Source organism: Salvelinus namaycush, chromosome 4 (assembly GCF_016432855.1).
Source record: "Salvelinus namaycush isolate Seneca chromosome 4, SaNama_1.0, whole genome shotgun sequence".
Taxonomy (NCBI): Eukaryota; Metazoa; Chordata; class Actinopteri; order Salmoniformes; family Salmonidae; genus Salvelinus; species Salvelinus namaycush.
Window position 1 is genome coordinate 31698636 of NC_052310.1, and position 20834 is coordinate 31719469.

The window sequence follows — 20834 nt, forward strand, 5'->3', positions numbered from 1 at the left end:
TGGTCTTCTTTACCTGTGGCGGTCCTCATGAGAGCCAGTTTCATCAAAGCGCTTGATGGTTTTTGCGACTGCACTTGAAACGTTCAAAGTTCTTAACATTTTCCGGATTGACTGACCTTCATGTCTTAAAGTAATGATAGACTGTCATTTCTCAAGGCACACCTGTTCATTTAAATGCATTACAGGCGACTACCTCATGAAGCTGGTTGAGAGAATGCCAAGTGTGTGCAAAGCTGTCATCAAGGCAAAGTGTGGCTACTTTGAAGAATATCAACAAATCTGTATACTTGGACTTTGATTTAGCTTTCCAAGTATTAGTAGCCATATTATAAGTTCAACATTTGCACAAAAAAACAGTTTTCATAACTTCATAACTGAATATACTTATAATTTTTGTCAAAAATGAAAAGGCATGCTGTCGTACAAGGTTAGTAGCTACATTTTACGACATATACCTGTTTTCCGGATACTCCCCTAAAGCCCAGCTCATTGGCTATCTAGCTAGCTTGTTTGACACCGATTATTTGACAAAGATACAGTTGTTCAAGTGATGGCCTCTCGCGTCATAGGCGTGCCATGAAGGCGTTGCTCTCTGACCAAATATGGTGTCCTATAGGATATACTACACCCCTAATGAAATAGTGAAGTCTTGTTACTTTCTAGGATCTCTGAGGAATAGATACGAACGTGATTTGACTCGTTGAAATAACGTTTAGGGTGAGATTTTCAGATTCCTTTCTTTGCAAATTGAACGAGTGGAAATACAAAATCGATCGTGCAAGCTATATGGACCTTTTTAGGATATGAAAAATTATTTTATCTAACAAAACGACACCTCATGTTATCTCTGGGACCCTTTGGATGATACATTTTGAAATCTTGCTCTAATTTAAGTACACAATTCACCTTCAGAGGTGAATTTATCAAACCTATCGCGGTGAAAAAAGTGTTTTGTTGTTAGGAACTCTCCTCAAACAATAGCATGGCATTTTTTCGCAGTAATAGATACTCTAAATTGGACAGTTCTGTTATATTAACAATAATTTAAGCTTTCAGCTGATATAAGACACATATGTACCAACATTTGTTGTTTCTCTAAAATCTGCGATCTTGACATAACGCGCTGCATGATTTACAACTGTCCCATTTTACGGAACGCCGATCCTTAAGAAGTTTTAACACTTTTTCGGTTAGTATATGATTCCATATGTGTTATTTCATAGTTTTGATGTCTTCACTATTATTCTACAATGTAGAAAATATATATATTTTTTAAAACACTGGAATAAGTAGGTGTCCAAACTTTTGACTGGTACTGTATGCACGCACTCACGCACGCTTCATTGTTTTAGTGAAATATTACTAACAGCAACAGATTAAACATTTGGTTAGACATTTGGCCCATGCTTTGGCTCAGAGTTTTCGTTTGGAGCATCTGACGCAATTAGGTGAAATTTTAGTTGTGGGTTTCCATTAATAATGGGCCCTGATAAAAAGTAGTGCACTAAATAGGGTGCCATTTGGGACACACATATAGCACCACAGACAGATCTCTGACAGAGCAGAGGTAGCTTGAATAGTGGACAACGAAGCCTCACCCCCAGTTGACAGACTCCACTGTCTCAATGTCCAGCGGATCCATGGACGTGGGGAGAGCCTTGTAGAAGGCTGAAAGTCTGTCAGTCAGGAGCTTACACAGCTCAGTGTTCTCCGTCAGATACTTGGCCGCGGCCGGCTCAGGCAGACTGACCAGCAGCATGAGACCCTCGCAAGCCTTCACCACTATCCTGCCATCCTGAGAGACAAGACAGAGAGAGGGAGGAAGGGAAGGAGAAAAGTATGAATATAAATGCTACTAAAACAACACAAACACAGTTCAATCTACATCAAAAACACAACTGAAGCTATTCCCGCTGCAACCTCATATCAAAACAGACTATATTCCATAACAGTGTGGTATGAGTAACCTGGTCCGGGATCTGTGGTATGAGCAGGTACTGACCGGGCTCTTGGTGAGGTTGAGGAGAGACGTGACTATGTTGTAGTTGTTGATGTTGTTGTTGTTGGACTGGTCAGCAGCAGCCTTGGGCTCATCAGGTGGTTCAGCTGCCTTTCCCTTTGCCTGGGGCTGACCTGTGTCTGGTGAAGCCAAATCCTCTCTGACCCCCTTTGCACCGGGACTCTTTGGGTCAGGCCTCTTCACTTTATTCTGTGAACAAGGAGATACAAGACAAAAACTGTTGAAGGATTAACACTGTGTGACATCAGTTCAGCTGTCTCTCAAGTCTCCTTACTGAAACCTCCTGGGTCGAGCTCATTTGAGCAAACTAACAAAACATTTTGCAACAGATAGTACCTCTACTTCACTCCAATTCAGAGCATTTGGTGACTAATGAACACAACTCTGCTGTCTCTGTAAAGGTAGCATCTTACGGACATCATACGTACCTCCAGGAAGAAGTTAACAAGGTAGGGGTCCTGCTTCAGTTTGGCACAGACGATACAGAGGAACTGGATCTCCTCGTTCTCTGTGGGAGCAGCCAGGATCTCTCCACACAGACGGATTCGTTTCTAAGGAGACAACCAGGGAGAAACGTTGCTTCACACTGAAACAGTGTACAAATACCATTTACATGTTAAACATTAGGGATGGGCGATGTCAACCTTTGTCCTATCGTGATTATGTACTCATAAAAAGAGATATACGATGATATCACCCTCTACTGGGCAACCACAGCTGGGCTATAGCACGAAATCGCATAATACAACTAGAAGAATCATGACGAAAGATAATGTTTTTGAAAGCCCTGGCAGAGGCTAAGTGGAGGCAAATATTTTCCAATATTTCTGGTGGAGCTTCAACATGGCCAGGTCAGGTGTGTGTCTGTGTGTCACGCAAATGATGGGAGTGACAGACAACTGACGACATAGATTTTGGCCTTTACTCTAAAGCCCATAGAAACGTATTGAATAACACATTCATTCATAAATGCAAAAAAGTACAGTCCTCAACAACAAAAATCATAAGAAACAAGGTTTTGAAGTGTCTGTCCTAAATCTAGGAGATATAAAAAAGGGGTTGAATGTGTAAAAAAAAGGAAACATATAACATGTAGTAACCCAAAAAAGTGTTAAAAACAAAGTAGCCACCCTTTGCCTTGATTCTTTGCATTCTCTCAACCAGCTTCACCTCAAATGCTTTTCCCACAGTCTTGAAAGAGTTCCCAATATATGCTGAGCACTTGTTGGCTGCTTTTCCTTCACTCTGTGGTCCAACTCATCCCAAACCATCTCATTGAGGTTGAGGTCGAGTGACTGTGGAGGCCAGGTAATCTGATGCAGCACTCCATCACACTCCATCACTCAAATAGCCCTTACACAGCCTGGAGGTGTGTTGGGTCATTGTCCTGTTGAAAAACTAATGATAGTCCCACTAAGCCCAAACCAGATGGGATGGCGTATCATTGCAGAATGCTGTGGTAGCCATGCTGGTTATGTATGCCTAGAATTCTAAATAAATCATTGACCATGTCATCACATCTCCTCCTCCATGCTTCACAGTGGGAACCACACATGCGGAGATCATCCGTTCACCTACTCCGTGTTTCACAAAGAGGTTGGAACCAAAAATCTCAAATTTGGACACAAAACGACAGATTTCCACCGGTCTAATGTCCATTGCTCATGTTTCTTGGCCCAAGCAAGTCTCTTCTTATTATTGGTATCCTTAAGTAGTGGTTTCTTTGCAGCAATTCGACCATGAAGGCCTGATTCATGCAGTCTCCTTTGAACAGTTGATGTTGAGCTGTGTCTGTTCCTTTAACTCTGAAGCATTTCTTTGGGCTGCAATTTATGCGGCTGAATTTATCCTTTGCAGCAGAGGTAACTCTGGGTCTTCCTTTCCTGTGGCGATCCTCGTGAGAACCAATTTCATCATAGCGCTTGATGGTTTTTGCAACTGCACTTGAAGAAACGTTCAAATTTCTTGACATTTTCCAGATTGACTGACTTTCATGTCTTAAAGTAATGATAGACAGTCGTTTCTCTTAGCTTATTTGAGCTGTTCTTACCATAATATGGACTTGGTCTTTTACCAAATAGGGCTAGCTATGTGCCTTGAATTGTAAATAAATCACTGACAGTGTCACCAGCAAAGCACCACCACACCTCCCTCTCCATGCTTCACGGTGGGAACCACACACGCGGAGATCATCCGTTCACCTACTCTGCGTCTCACAAAGACACGGTGGTTGGAATCAGAAATCTCACATTTGAACTCATCAGACCAAAGGACAGATTTCCACCGGTCTAATGTCCTTTGCTCGTGTTTTTTGGCCCAATCAAGTATCTTCTTCTTGGTGTCCTTTAGTAGTGGATTCTTTGCAGCAATTCGACCATGAAGGCCTGATTCACAGTTGATGTTGAGATGTGTCTGTTACTTGAACTCTGTGAAGCATTTATTTGGGCTGCAATCTGAGGTGCAATCAACTCTAATGAACTTATCTGCAGCAGAGGAAACTCTGGGTCATCCTTTCCAGTGGCGGTGCCCATGAGAGCCAGTTTCATCATAGCGCTTGATGGTTTTTGCGACTGCACTTGAAACTTTAAAAAAGTTCCTGAAATTTTTCAGATTGACTGACCTTCACATCGTTTCTCGTTGCTTATTTGAGCTGTTCTTGCCATAATATGGACCTGGTCTTTTTCTTCTGTATACCCTACCACCACTACCTTGTCACAACACAACTGATTGGCTCAAACACAAATTAACTTTTAACAAGGCACACCTGTGAATTGAAATTAATACCAGGTGACTACCTCATGGAGCTGGATGAGAGAATGACAGGAGTGTGCAAAGCTGTCATCAAGACAAAGGGTGGCCACTGAATAATCTCAAATATATTTAGATTTGTTTAACACTTTTTTGGTTACTACATGATTCCGTATGTGTTATTTTATTTTGACGTCTTCACTATTATTCTAGAATGTAGAAAATAGTAAAAATAAAGAAAAACCCGTAGGTTTGTCCAAACTTTTGACTGGTACTGTACATTCTTCTCTTGCCTTATGCATAACATAATTATTGCTATAGCAAATTGGAATAGACAAATTACTCAGAATGTCACTAGTGTGCTGCCCTGCTGTGCGCTGCCCGACTCCCCTTTACTGCACGGCTCCAGTCATGTTCAAATACGTTAAACCACCGTCTGCAATATCAAGATGTCATCACCATCGACGATGGTTGTCAATCATTGTCAATAGACTACACTGGTTCTTCCTGTAAAAGTTGCATCATACTGCAGCACACCTTACGGGCTGCCGCAGAATTCTATGGCACGCTATTTAATTGTCAGCCATTGTTACCATTAATGCTAGTTTGTGCTAGAGGGCATCTTTGAGAAGCATTTGATAGCCTTCAATATCGGCTGTACTAGAGAATTTAAAACCTTTTTGTAAGAATATAGTATATGGGATTGATTTGAAGAAATGTAGCATAATTAATTTGATTAATATTACAGTGTTTCGGGCGCCGTACAACGTGACCGGTCAGGAATAGGCTACAGTACTAAGAGCATAACATTTCCACACCCTAATTATAGTCTAACCGATACCCAAACGGAGATTCAGTGAAAATAAAATCTCATTAATTTATCAAGACCAGTCCCCATGCTTGTCTCAGAGCAGCGCGAAACAGTGCTGAAATAGCTGACAATTGCTTCAAATCCTATTGCTTCTAACTTCAATATGCTTCTTAAATAAATAAGACCAACACCACTTTTAACAGTACATGACTCAACACTAGTGAGACTCATGTCGCCTATGGTAGACCTACAGTATATCGAAAAATATGTTTTTCAATGACGTGACTCTCCGCCAATAATTCGATTTAGAATTAATATCTAGAGGGCATTTTTCATCAGGGCAAATCTGATCTGTGGGAATATCTAAGGAGCTTTAATATCATTCTAAATTAACCAGCAGATCTATTGTGTTATATTCTCCTACATTCAATTCACATTTACACAAACTTCAGAGTGTTTTCTTTCAAATGGTGCCAAGAATATGCATATCCTTGCTTCTGGGCCTGAGCTAGAGGCAGTTAGATTTGGGTATGTCTTCAGGCAGAAATTTAAAGAAGGGGGGGGGGGTAGCTGTAAGAGGTTAACGGGATCGATTTGACAACAGCCAGTGAAAGTGCAGGGCGCCAAATTCAAACAACAGAAATCTCATACTTACAATTCCTCAAACATACAAGTATTTCACACCATTTTAAAGATAAACTTGTTGTTAATCACACCACAGTGTCCGATTTCAAAAAGGCTTTACGACGAAAGCACACTAAATGATTATGTTAGGTCAGTACCTAGTCACAGAAAAACACAGCCATTTTTCCAGCCAAAGAGATGAGTCACAAAAAGCAGAAATAGATCAAATGAATCACTAACCTTTGATGATCTTCATCAGATGACACTCATAGGACTTCATGTTACACAATACATGTATGTTTTGTTCGATAAAGTTCATATTTATATCCAAAAATCTCAGTTTACATTGGCGCGTTACGTTCAGTAATGTTTTGCTTCCAAAACATCTGGTGATTTTGCAGAGAGCCACATCAGTTTACAGAAATACTCATCATAAATGTTGATGAAGATACAAGTGTTATGCATGGCACTTTATAGAAACTTCTCCTTAATGCAACCGCTGTGTCAGATTTCAAAAAAGCTTTACCAAAAAAGCACACCATGCAATAATCTGAGTACGGCGCTCAGACACAAAACCAAGCCATACAGATACCCGCCATGTTGTGAAGGCAACAGAAGTCAGAAATAGCATTATAAATATTCACTTACCTTTGATGATCTTCATCAGAATGCACTCCCAGGAATCCCAGTTCCACAATAAATGTTTGTTTTGTTCGCTAAAGTCCATAATTTATGTCCAAATACCTCCTTTTTGTTTGCACGTTTAGTATACAATCCAAACTCACGACGCGCGGGCAAGTCCAGGCGAAAGTTCAGACGAAAAGTTCAAAAAGTTATATTACAGTTCGTAGAAACATGTCAAACGATGTATAGAATCAATCTTTAGGATGTTTTTAACATAAATCTTCAATAATGTTCCAACCCGGAGATTTCCTTTGTTTTTAGAATTGCAATGGAACGCAGGTCGCTCTCACGTGAGCGCGTGTGATCAGCTCATGCCACTCTGGCAGACCTGTTACTCAATCAGCTCTCCTTCGCCCCCACTTCACAGTAGAAGCATCAACCAAGGTTGTAAAGACTGTTGACATCTAGTGGAAGCCTTAGGAAGTGCAATATAACCCCATAGACACTGTATATTCGATAGGCAATGACTTGAAAAACTACAAACCTCAGATTTCCCACTTCCTGGTTGAATCAGGTTTTTGCCTGCTATATGAGTTCTGTTATACTCACAGACATCATTCAAACAGTTTTAGAAACTTCAGAGTGTTTTCTATCCAAATCTACTAATAATATGCATATATTAGCAACTGGGCCTGAGTAGCAGGCAGTTTACTCTGGGCACCTTATTCATCCAAGCTACTCAATACTGCCCCCAGCCATAAAAAGTTAAAAGCTAGTCGCGATGCTGCCATCTCCATCGACGCCATTATAACATCCATTGCTTTGTTTTTAAACCATAACGACATTTTGGACATTATTTTGTTTTCAAATAACCTAAAGTGAACGATTGTAATCTGAATAAAGGCCAAAATAATATTCATAAAGGCCAAAATATTTCTGTTTTTAGAGGGAGAGAAACCATAAGCCCACCATGCCTATTTTTTGGACAAGGTCATCCTGGCCGGGTAAACTCTCCCCTAAACCGGACGATGCTGGGCCAATTGTGCATCGCCCAATGGGACGCCCAAACACGGTCGGATTTGATACAGCCTGGATTCGAATCAGGGACTGTAGTGATGCCTCTTGCACTGAGATGCAGTGCCTGCGCCACTCGGGAGCCATGACCAATATATATTGTCTTGCTAATAGCCCATCCTAGAAACGTTGTTTGCAGAATTCACAGCCTGCTACGCTTGTGAAAAACATGGTTAATAATAATAATACTTTTCCTCCCTTCCACATGTTAAAAGGTTCCAATTGATAACGTTTTTTTTATATCAATTAGTATATTTGAGTTTAACCACAATATTTATTGTATTATTTAGTCGTTTTTTTCTGGTGGATTAAACTGAAACTGCAACCACATTTCTATGGCTTGTTTAAAAAATAATGATATTTTGGAGATTATTTTGTTTTCAAATTACCAAAAGTGAGCGAGAAAAAGGCGATTCTTACTGAGAGGTGAGACATTCTTACTAATTTGTAAATAAAGCCAGGTTATTATTTAGAATGATTTATTTCTGTTTTTAGAGGAAGAGAAACCAAAAAAACCCTGTCGCCTCATAAAACCTTTTGTAAAAACATAGTATATGGGATTGATTTTAAGAAATGCAGATTCATTCATTTGATTCATATTATGGTGTTTCTATTCCAAGAAAAATGAAAAACGAAACCCTGTACAACGTGACCTTTATTTAACAAGGCAAGTCATTTAACAACAAATTCTTATTTACAATGACGGCCTACACCGGTTGTGATACAGCCAACTTAACTAAGAAATACATTTGACGATACCCTCCTTCTTGGCAAGAGTCTGTTGTCCTGCTAATAGCCCATAATGGAGCTGTACAATGTGACAGGTCGGGAGTAGGCTACAGTACTACAGTAAGAGCAAAATAATCCTAACATTTCCACACCCTAATTGTAGTCTAACCAATACCCAAACGGAGATACAGTGAAAATAGAAATCTTGTTGATTTATCAAGACCAGTCCCCATGCTTGTCTCAGAGCAGCGCTGTCTTGACCTCTGAATGCTGTCTCTTCCATTAATTTTTATTGGTATTTTCCAGTAAGCAACACTTTGTTTACCTAAATTAGCCTACTTTGTTCCAATATCTGTCATTCAGTGATATTTAATCCCATAAAATAATTTGTTATGGATCCATAACGAAATAAACATTTGCATTTCGAAAGAGTATTTTTTCATTAACGAAAGCATAAAGATGCTGATTAAGAAATACACTACTGTACAGTATATGCTTTATCTGACATTTTGCAGTTGCATGAGGTTGCCCACACGCACTTTAAACATTTGGATAATAAAGCATTTAAAGCATTTTGAAGATAGAAGCCACCTGCATTTGTTTATTAGGCTACTGTGCAGTCTGACAAGTAAACATAGCCTACAGTACATACTGTAGTAAATATGGTAAAGTAATTCATAATTCCTTACATAAGGGAGAGCAGGCCATGTCTAAACTTTCTCGGTGACCTCAAGTCACTCTGTCTTTAATGCTTTTTCAGGTTGCATCAGTCACGGACAGAAACTTCTGAGACAGTTTTAATAATGAACACCCAGAGCCACATTTGCCTCAGGATCCATCGCAGTTGGTATTCTGTGTCCACTCGTGGTATCTCTCTTCGGTTACACATCCTTGGAATAGCAGAACAGCGTAACGGTCCGGACGGCCCTTGCTGTGCCTGGTGAGCAGTTGGTCCAGTTCTGTTGTCAGAAGGAGAATGGAAATGTCAGGGTGAACCGACGACCTCGCCACATATGTTGACTCTGCCTGTAGGAGGTGGAGTTCCAGAGCTCACAGGTGTGCCTGGTATGGATTGTGACTCCATCTCGTTTCTCGCCCTCTTCAACGCGTCATTCTCCGCCTGACTCTCCGCCAATGCCGCCTGACTCTCTGTCAATGACGAGTGACTCTCTGCCAATACTGCCTGGCTCTGGACCAATGCATCAGCTGTCGCTCATATCTCTGCCCTCAGATAATGTTTCTCTTTCTGCTGGTCTGCCTTCAATGACTCGATCTCGGTCTTCAAAGTTTGAATCTGATCCATGTGCACCTTCATCAGATGAGCAGAATGGTACAGCCCTGAGCCACCATCGATTACAGTGGCCTATGATAGAAACGGTAGATCAACTAAGAATTAAAAGTGACTCCAACACACAAATGCTGCGTACAGAAACACATTTTAAGAATCTAGCAAAACGAACAGCTTTTTATGGGAACCATGCGTTTTTTCGGTGCAGCCCATTGTCCACTGATCTCCACGGATGGTTGGTTGTATGTAATGATCTGCAAAAACACATTCACGTTTTTAGTACGCAATCATTTTTTATTTCACCTTTATTTAATTATCAATTTTATTACACAGTATGGCTACACATTGATAGTTTTTTTTAAGAAAATGCACTGAAACCAAAATACCTTTAGTTTTGGTGATCCTCTCAGCTCCGGCTCATTTTCAAGTCCTCTGGTGGTTACGGTCCTAACCCTGGAACGGGTAGCACCATAGAAAGAAGCTGGCTTGATGAAAACGATGTCCATTTCGTCTGTTCTCTTTGGTTGCAATGCCATTTTTTAAAAGATAAACGGCTCGAGGAGTACTGGTAAGGTGTGACTTTCAGCTTAAAATAGGCCATAAGTATACAGCAGATCGCCGATTGTCCTCACTTTGGTTATGCTGTAACAACATACTGTAGCAATATGACCAGGATCTCTAAATTTAAGTGAGCAGATTAGGGCCTTCAGGATGAACGGAAAATCTAGTACAGCCAATAATTATTTTTTTACCAATTTGTATATTTATTTGAGTTTAACCACAATATTTGTTGTATTATTTGTTCTGTCGTTTCTGGTGGACTAAACTGAAATTGCAAGCAACTTTCTATAGCTTGTTTAAAACCATAGCGATATTGTGGAGAGGATTTCAAAGTTTTTAATGCTGACCAATTGCCTTGCACAAAGGATCAAAATACAGAGAGGTGTTGGAAAGAGTCTATTGTCCTGCTAATAACCCATAATGGGCTATTATAATAACCAAAACATTTCTTTATTAAAGAGTATCAGAAAGAATGTTGGTACTTATTTATTTTGATCCAAAGCCATGAATGACTGAGTCACTCAGCTTTATGTAGGTGCCGAGGCTATATGACTGCGCCATCAACTTGATTATTTAGCAGACATCCCTTGATTATATTCAGTCAACACATATCTTAACAATATCATGGAATATAATTGACCATTTTCGTTTCTCCAAGAATAAAAACCTTAGTGTAACAACAGTTTTAGTAAGTAATATTGACGAGTAGAAACAAGGGGGTAAACATGCAGGACAGAGGAATAGCAATTCTTACATTATTGTTCTAAATTCAATCACCTTCTTCATCCTCATCATTCAGTTAATTGAAATTCAATATTCAAGTCAAGTATCAGTTTCCATTTGGTTTATGTCGCACATTCATTGTCAGTTAGAGACATATTAGCACCTTGGGACCCAAAAGCATAATCAGTGCTCTAACTCCCGCTTGCGCTGGTCTGGATCAATGAAGTAGTGACGCAGTGTACCGTACTAAATTACCTCCAAATCCCGCAGCATAATCTCAAAACTTTTAGTTGAGCACCCACTGTATGCTATCATAATATCACCCAACCCTAGTAAGCATATCTACATGTTACATGTGAACTTCTGGGATCTCACCAGTACAGGTCTATGGACATTGATGTGGGGCAGAAGAGGCTGGCGAATGCGTCCTAGCAGCTTGGTGTAGAAACTCAGGACCTGTTGCTTCATTCCCGGAGGAATGATGGCGACAAAACACCACTAGATTAAGATGAAGAAACATTGTGGTACTTTTCATACATGATCTGGTATGTCTTACATGGTTTGGTATGGGCTAACTACCCAATAGAGCGCAGTGAGGTATTTTACTCTTTTCACACTACTGAGCCAAGTCTTGCTGTACTGTGCTGGCCAGGTTACGCATCCACTAAAGTTGCTGAAAAGGACAATGTGAAAATAAAATATCCAAGCCAGCACAGTGTGGTTTGAGTTGGCATGATAGTGTGAAAATGGCATTGTTCCCCTTACATCTGCCTTGCCCAGGGTGTAGAGGGTCTCTAGGATCTTGTGGTGCAGCAGGTACTCCATGTAGGGCCCAGTCTCTCCAGACTCTCTCTCTGACTCCTCCTGCGTCAGGATGTCCAGCATCTGCTCCAGATGGGACGGGATGTTGGTGTCTGTCACAGGGTCTTTGTCATCTGACAAGGTAGAAATAAACAAACATTGCTTTCGATGCACATTGTCATTACGGGTAATACATAATTAATAACATCTATTCTCCATGTATGTTTACAGTGATTTGAAACTCATACTGTATTTCTATTAAGTGCTGTTTATTACCCGATGTCTCTATGTAGTAATGTGTGATGGCTTTCCAGTGATACACAAAGTCCTCCTGCAAGGGCAGTGAAGGCGCAAGCTGAAACGGAGAGATTCAATCAAAAGCATGTTTACCACACAAGATTGAGATATGAGGATGGGATAAGTCCAGTGTTTGCTTAATTAGTTTAGAGATCTCTACTCTAGGCCTAACCCATTCAAGCACACAAACATCCTTTAGTGCCTATTGACGATAGTATTTTCTGGCCGGAGGAGCTTTGTTAAGAGACCAGATGCTCGTTCTGGACATTAAAACGCATCGCAATAAATCAAGGTTAAATTACTACACACCTTTATAGGGTTAGGGTTTTCACACAGCCATATTTCCATGTTACAGCGCTTGTTCACAGAAAACAGACGGAAGATAGTCATAGCTGTGCTAATTACGCCCTAGCTATCTGCGTCACCGAACACGCGTGTAAACGGAAGACGGACGCCACAAACGTGTTGTCAGTGAAAAAATACTGTTGGCTGCAACTGTGTTAAAACTGGTTAGGTTTCTCCCATCACCAGAGGAACACCGGAGCTCTGTCAGAGTGAGCTCTGTGACTGACAACACGTTTGTGGTGTCCGTCTTCCGTTTACACACAAGTGTTTGGAGACGCAGATAGCTAGGACATAATTAGCACTCCTTTAGTCCATTATTGGGCTACTATAGGCCTATAGTCAGTTTGTGTGTAAAGCATGCACTCTGGTCCAGGCAAGATGCACAAAAATGTAATCTGCTTGAGGAGATGTTTTCACGCTCTCTGCACATGTAGGCCTACTCCTTGTAGCCTCCAACTGTAGTGTCTTAAAAACCGTATAAATCACTTTTCTACCTAGCTACAGATTGTTACACCCAATAACGTGATTTAACCAAAGATTTCTGGTATTCATTACTGGCCGTTACAGGATAGGTACTAGGGATATCTCCTTTCATGAACGATTTGATACGCATCCAGATACAAGGGCTCCGATACAGGAACAATACGCTTTAGTTTTTTAAAATTCCGTTTGATTAGGGAACAAATTGAAGGACTATTTTTTTCTGCATGAACAAATACATTTTCAATTTTAAATGTTTATCTGCTGCTGATGGGAGCTGGGCCTATGAGCTGCATCTGTCTGAGATTACTTCTCTAAGCTGAGTGGCCCTCAGTGTGTGCGTGTGTGTGTGTGTGTGTGTGTGTCTCAATGTCAATGTTGTGTGTAGATACCTGAGCTGAGCCATAGGGCAGACTGAGCGTCTACCACCCCACTATCAGATTAGGGGTGGGGGCAATTTAGTTAAGGTCACGTGCCTTTCTTGCAAGCTCTAACCCCAACAATGAAGTAATCAACACAAATGTAGTATTAAACATAACGTACGGTAGAACAAAAAACAGAACAGGAGAAGTTAGCTATAGGGTAAGTTCCAATACCATATTTACAATGTGCAGGGATACTGGAGTGATAGAGGTAGATATGTACAGTATAGGGGTAAGATGACTAGGCATCGGGATATATACATTTAAACAGAGTAGCAGCAGCATATACAATGCATTCGGTAAGTATTCAGACCCCTTGAATTTCTCCACATTTGTTACGTTACAGCCTAATTCTAAAATGGATTCAAGACAATATATTGAAAACAGATATTTAGAAAATGTTGAACATTTACAAAAAAAACAGAAGAACCTTATTTACATAAGTATTTAGACCCTTTGCTTTGAGACTCGAAATTGCATCCTGTTTCCATTTCCATTACAAAAAAATGGTCTGCAGCATTGAATGTCTCCAAGAACACAGTGGCCTCCATTATTAATAAATGGAAGAAGTTTGAAGTCACCAAGACAAACAGACCAGGGCCTTGGTCAGGGAGCTGACCAAGAACCCGATGGTCTCTCTGACAGAGCTCCAGTGTTCCTCTGTGGAGATGAGAGAAACATACAGAAGGACAACAATCTCTGCAGCACTCCGCCAATCAGGACTTATGGTAGAGTGGCCAGATGGAAGCCACTCCTCACTAAAAGGCACGACAGTCCGCTTGGGGTTTGCCAAAAGGCACCTAAAAGACGCTCAGGCCATGACAAAACAATGAAACCGAGAATGAACTCTTTGGCCTGAATGCCAAGCGTCACGTCTGGAGGAAACCTGGCACCATCCCTACGGTGAAGCATGGTGGTGTCAACATCATGCTGTGGGGATATCTTTTAGTGGCAGGGACTGGGAAACCAGTCAGAATAGAGGTAAAGATGAACAGAGCAAAGTACAGAGAGATCGTTGATGAAAACTGCTCCAGAGCGCTCGGGACCTCTGACTGGAGCGAAGGTTCACCACCAGCCAGAGCCTGGACTTGAAGCCGATCGAACATATCTGGAGAGACATGATAATAGCTGTGCAGCGACGCTCCCCATCCAACCTGACAGAGCTTGAAAGGATCTGCAGAGAAGAATGTGAGAAACTCCTGAAATACAGGTGTGCTAAGCTTGTAGCGTAATACTCAAGAAGACTCAAGGCTGTAATCACTGCCAAAAGGTGCTTCAACAAAGTACTGGGTAAAGGGTCTGAATACTTATGTAAATGATATATATATAAGTTTTTATTTTTTAATACATTTAACAACAAAAAAATGCTTTGTCATTATGAGGTATTGTGTGTAGATTGATGAGGGGGGTGACAAACCTTTTGAATAAGGCTGTAACGTAACAAAATGTGGAAAAAGTCAAGGGGTCTGAATACTTTCCCGAATGCACTGTACGTATAAATGTGTCAGTATAAATGAGTCAGTATAAATGTGTGTGCATTTTGTGTGTGAGCGTGTGTGGTGTCGAGCCTTCTTCACAACTGTGCGCATGTACACCATTAAGTATATGTATGCTTTTTGTCCCCACACTTTTCATCTGAAATCACCATCACCAACTGATTAATGTATTTTTGCAGATAAAAAAATGTGAGCTAGTTCTATGACAATATCTATCTTTAGAAATTATCATGGCATTTAGCCAATTAATATAATGCAGCTTTGAATTTCTCAAAAGCGAATGGTTTAGACCATTTGGAATTTTCCTGAGAGTTTATCCCACGTCAACCATGCTCAGCTCCAAAAATGTATTGCTGTCCTTTATGAAATTACACTGTTCAACTATTTCTTATGGTTAACCTGAACAATCTAAATAAAATCTGAATGACTGTACCTCAATCAGTATTTGGATGGGAGTTACGTCCACTCCGGTAGACTATTACAACTCCCGGTAAAAACACAATTTTCCACAGCGCAATTGGTAACAATTAGTTGAGTTACAATTAGTTGAGTGACAAACAAATGACATTGCTTGTCACTCAACTAATAAAGCCTATGATTTGACATAGTGAAAGCAATTTTACAAGCATCTGAAAGCTGAAGATGCCGCGCAGATGTACAAAATGTGAATAGAACAGAGATATGCCTATCTCTCGTTTGCACAAGCAGCTGTGTAGCCCGCACTGTTATCTGACAGTCATATGCAGTTGCATGCATAACAGTTCGATAGGCTACAGGGCTTGACATTACCTTTTTATAGCCACTTGGACAAGTAGGGCCGCCCCAAGGTGGTGAATGTAGGAAACATCACCTCCACTTCGCTGATCCTCAACACTGGGGACCCCACAAGGGTGCGTGCTCAGCCCCCTCCTGTACTCCCTGTTCACCCATGACTGCGTGGCCAAGCACACCTCCAACTCAATTATCAAGTTTGCAGACGACGCAACAGTATTAGGCTTGATTACCAACGATGACGAGACAGCCTACAGGGAGGTGAGGGCTCTGGGAGTGTGGTGCCTGGAAAACAACCTCTCACTCAACATCAACAAAACAAAGGAGATGATTGTGGACTTCAGGAAACAGCAGAAGGTGCACCCCGCTATCTACATCGACGGGACCGCAGTGGAGAAGGTAGAAAGCTTCAAGTTCCTTGGATACACATCACTGACAAACTGAAATGGACCACCCACACAGACAGTGCCGTGAAGAAGGAGCAACAGGGCCTCTTCAACCTCAGGACGCTAAAGAAATATGGCTTGTCACCTAAAACCCTCAAACTTTTACAGATGCACAATTGAAAGCATCCTGTCGGGCTGTGTCACCGCCTGGTACGGTAACTGCACCGCCCGCAATCGCAAGGCTCTTCAGAGGGTGGAGCGGTCTGCCCAACGCATTACCGGAGGCAAACTACCCGCCCTCCAGGACACCTACAGCACCCGATATCACAGGAAGATGAAAAAGATAATCAAGGACATCAACCACCTGAGCCACTGCCGGTTCACCCCACTATCATCCAGAAGGTGAGGTCAGTACAGGTGCATCAAAGATGGGACAAAGAGACAGAAAAACAGCTTCTATCTCAAGGCCATCACTAACACAGAGGCTGCTGCCTACAGGCATAGACTTGAAATCACTGACCACTTTAAGGAATGGAACTTTAATAATGTTTACATATCTGGCATTACTCATCTCATATGTATATACTGTTTTCTATACTATTCTACTGTATCTTAGTTCGTTCCACTCTGACATCGCTCGTCCATATGTATATAGTCATTCATTCCTACTTAGGAAGTGTGTATTGGGTATGTTGTGTAATTTGTTAGATATTACTGCACTGTCGGAGCTAGAAGCACAAGCATTTTCGCTACACCCGCAATAACATCTGCTAATCACGTGTATGTGACCAATAAAATGTGATAAGATTTTTGATTTGACTGATTTTTTACTTACCCGAAAGCAGAAGTCACTTAAAAATGTGTTGGATAATGCAAGGAACCACTTCACAAAATAACATTCATTGTTATCACTGGTACAGACAATGGAAGGCTGTAGGTCTCTGATCCCATGTATTATACATTATCGCCTTGATTAAAGCACTTAACCCCACCAAAGTAAAATACTGCACTGATAGGCTACTGTATAAAACACATATGGTCCATCAACCCTCCATCTGGAGAGCTACTGGGTGTGCAGGCTTTTGAGCCAACCCTGCTCAAGCACACTATTGAGCAGCTGATTTTTTATGTGGTGTGTTTGAGCAGGGCTAGACCAAAAGCCTGCACATCCAGAAGCGCTCCTGGAATCTCCTGGAGGATGGTTGGCCACCTTGCAACATTACTATTACAACCAAATACTTTTCATGTCTTTATAAAATAAATTCCCTCATTCAATGAACGAGGGATCAAATGGCTAAGCGGGTGAGGTAACTAACTCAGATGTGTATATATTTATAAGGTTAAAATATTCAGTGTTCAGGGGAGATCTTGACAGCATTTTAGTTTGTCAATAAGGCTATTCGAAGAATATATTTTTTACTTTTCATATTACATGGCTAGTATTGAAAAGAGGAGAATCCTAGCCAATTTTGAGTGCTTGAGACGGTTTTACAACTGGAGTATGCAGCATTGGTTTCCTCAACTGTGCACCCCCATCAACTGCAAGTCCGCCATTTGCAGCTATACACGAGTGACGATGAAAGTTATTTTAGGCTAATCGGACATGACAATAACATTAATACATGCTAATAGCTAAATACACTGAACAAAAATATAAAAGGCAATATGTAAAAAAGTGTTGGTCCTATGTTTCATGAGCGGAAATAAAAGATCTTATAGCACAAAAATCTTATTTTGCTCAAATTTGGTGCCCAAATTTTTAACATCTTTGTTAGTGAGAATTTCTTCTTTGCCAAGATAATCCATCCACCTGACAGGTGTGGCATATCTAAGGCCCTATGAAATCAGATTTATTATTCTCAAAATTCCATTTAAATTTTTCTGAATTCTGTGTTTTACAATTTACGCAGATTTTATCATCAGAAAGACTGTCTAATAATGAATGAATAAAAAGTCAACAATTTAATAAGATGTAACATTGCACTATTTTTTATAGAGACAAGTGCTTCAACACAGAGTCCTACTAAGCGTTTCATTATAAATGGAAAAAAAGTAATGCAAGAATATAGGCAACAATGCAGCAACCTTCTCCTCTGTTTCCAGCTGGCTGAGGATGTTTGTGACTGTCTGGGATGATGACTTTTCTGCCACCAAAAACTCTGTACAGATGAACTGCATGATACTTCACTGATTCAAACCAGTTATTCCATCTGGAGCACACTGCTTCAAGAGGATCCTTGGCCAGCACAAACTCCTTCATAATGAGGAAGTTCACCCATCTTCTCTTTCTGGCAGGCTTCTTGAAGAAGACAGATCTCATCCATGTCACAAGTGAAATATTTGTAGTGCTGCCAGGTCTCACCCACCAGATTGATGACATGGCAAAGACAGGTTACATGGACACTGTTGGGCATCACTCCTTTCAGAACCTCCATGCATGCCTTCAGGCAGTATCTGTGACCACTGCCCAGGCATCATTCAGGTTTAGATTGTTGCTGTGGAGGGAGGCTAGTATTACTTGGGAAAACGTTGAGTAGATGCATCTGTCCATGAAAACGGCATCCACCAGAAAGTACTGGTTTTCAACACCTGCAATGAAAGATAAGGAAAAACTTGAATTATGTTTTAACCTAAAATAATATTTTGACAAAATAAACACAATATAGATACAGTGATTGTTAGCTAGATGGAGAGGAAGGAAGACAGCTGCTAACATTCCGCATTGCTATATTTCACGATAGTTCATCGTTTGGAATATAACAATTTGCATACGTACAATTCACATTGCAGAATGTAAATGTAGGCTATTGCAACGGTATATTAATAGGCTGCTCAGTTAACTCACCAATGACTCATGTTTAGAACCATGCACTCCCTTGCATCTGTTGTCTTGTCAACAACCACCACAAACTTCTTCCCACAGATCTTCTGTAGAATGGCAGTCATATGTTGGTCGAACACACCGGGCAGGTGCGTTTGACAGAGGCCGCTCTCATTTTCGGGCAACGCTCCTCCCTGTTTGCAATGCTTCAGCTTTTCTAAGGGGATGTCAGACTCGGTGCACACAGCCACAAAGTCCTGAATAAATTATTGTCTTGAATCTGCTGATGCGCTTGCACTAGTAATGTTCTTTTTAAGAGGGATGCTCTGGCTAACACAGTGCTTTTCCTTGTTCTTCACATGGGCTTTAGACTTTAAGTGGTCATCACACGTATATATACGGGTCCAATCAATAGTATGTTGACAGAATTTGCAAAACAGCTTATTGCCTGACTCATAATAGTCCTTTGGGTATTGCTCTGCTCTGAATTTAGGTCTCAGACCTCTTTGACATGTTTCTCAAAGTGACAGCCAAGTTGTGAGGTGACGTAAGGGCGCACGACCAACAAAACACCCCAATCGAAAACTGAATTATTTCTCTAGGCCTACTCGTCTGTAATTTTGCAATTATGAAATCATTTAGGTTACTACAGTCATTAGGCCTACTTCTGTTTTTTGTTTTTTAAATCAATTTCAGTCAAATTATGGAAAATTCTGAAATATTCCACGTTTTACAGTTTTTTATTACCAAATTCCACAATTCCATCTGAGTTTTCAACATCGCGGAAATCATAGGGCCCTACATATCAAGAAGCTGATTTTGTAAATGTTTTTTAGCCTTTATTTAACTAGGCAAGTCAGTTAAGAACAAATTCTTATTTTCAATGACGGCCTAGGAACAGTGGGTTTAACTGCCTTGTTCAGGGGCAGAACGACAGATTTTTACCTTGTCAGCTCAGGGATTCGATCTCGCAACCTTTCGGTTACTAGTCCAAATGGGCAAACCTGCTTAAGGTAGAAATACATCACACATCGTCTAGTCTGCCAGAAAGCCACACAAAGAAACAGAAGAGGAGACAGGTGGGTCCACCCCAAAGTGCTGCAGTCATAATGACGCTCACCTGTCTCGATCAAAGTGAGAAGATTTGAAATCGATAAAATGGCGGTGTACATATTGTTAGATTACTTCATGGAGCAAAAAAATATATTTCAATAACGGAGCATTTTCTAAATTCAAACACACCATCTGCATCTAGACACGGACATTTTAGAATATAACTTAGATGTTTGGCCGAATTGAGAACGAAGATAGTATTGACACGTTAAGGTTGGTCGAAAAGTCTCTGTGCTACACTAAACAGTGCCTATCCTGTAACTCCCAATAATGGATACCAAAAATCTTTGGTTAAATCATATTATCTAGTGTAACAATCTGTAGCTATTTTCTACCGTCAATCTTGTTTGGACAACATCGATAAGTGAAGTCACATTAACAAGGTTGTGGAGAAATCGACCACAGATGGAACCCAGCTCACGTTTGACGGCAGATGAAAACGTCGACCAGCTATACAGGAAACCCATACGGCAGAAGGCTGGTACCAGATTGCAGAGACGTATCAGAATCAGCTATCGTACAGACGTACGATACGTATACGTACGTATAGACGTACAGCAGCTAGCTCAACTCGTTAGCTCATGTGACATCAGCATAAACACGTCAGATATGCTAACGCTAGCCACTAGTTAGCATTAACTAGCTAGTTAGCTAACAGTTCTAACAATTAGGATAGCAAATATTAATGAATGCATGCCAT

General features: G+C 40.7%; 1 pseudogene; it reads right to left on the reverse strand.

Annotated features, from left to right (window-relative positions):
* LOC120045576 overlaps positions 1-12352 on the reverse strand; it is a 63319-nt pseudogene extending 50967 nt beyond the window's left edge.
* Positions 12353-20834: the final 8482 nt, after the last annotated feature.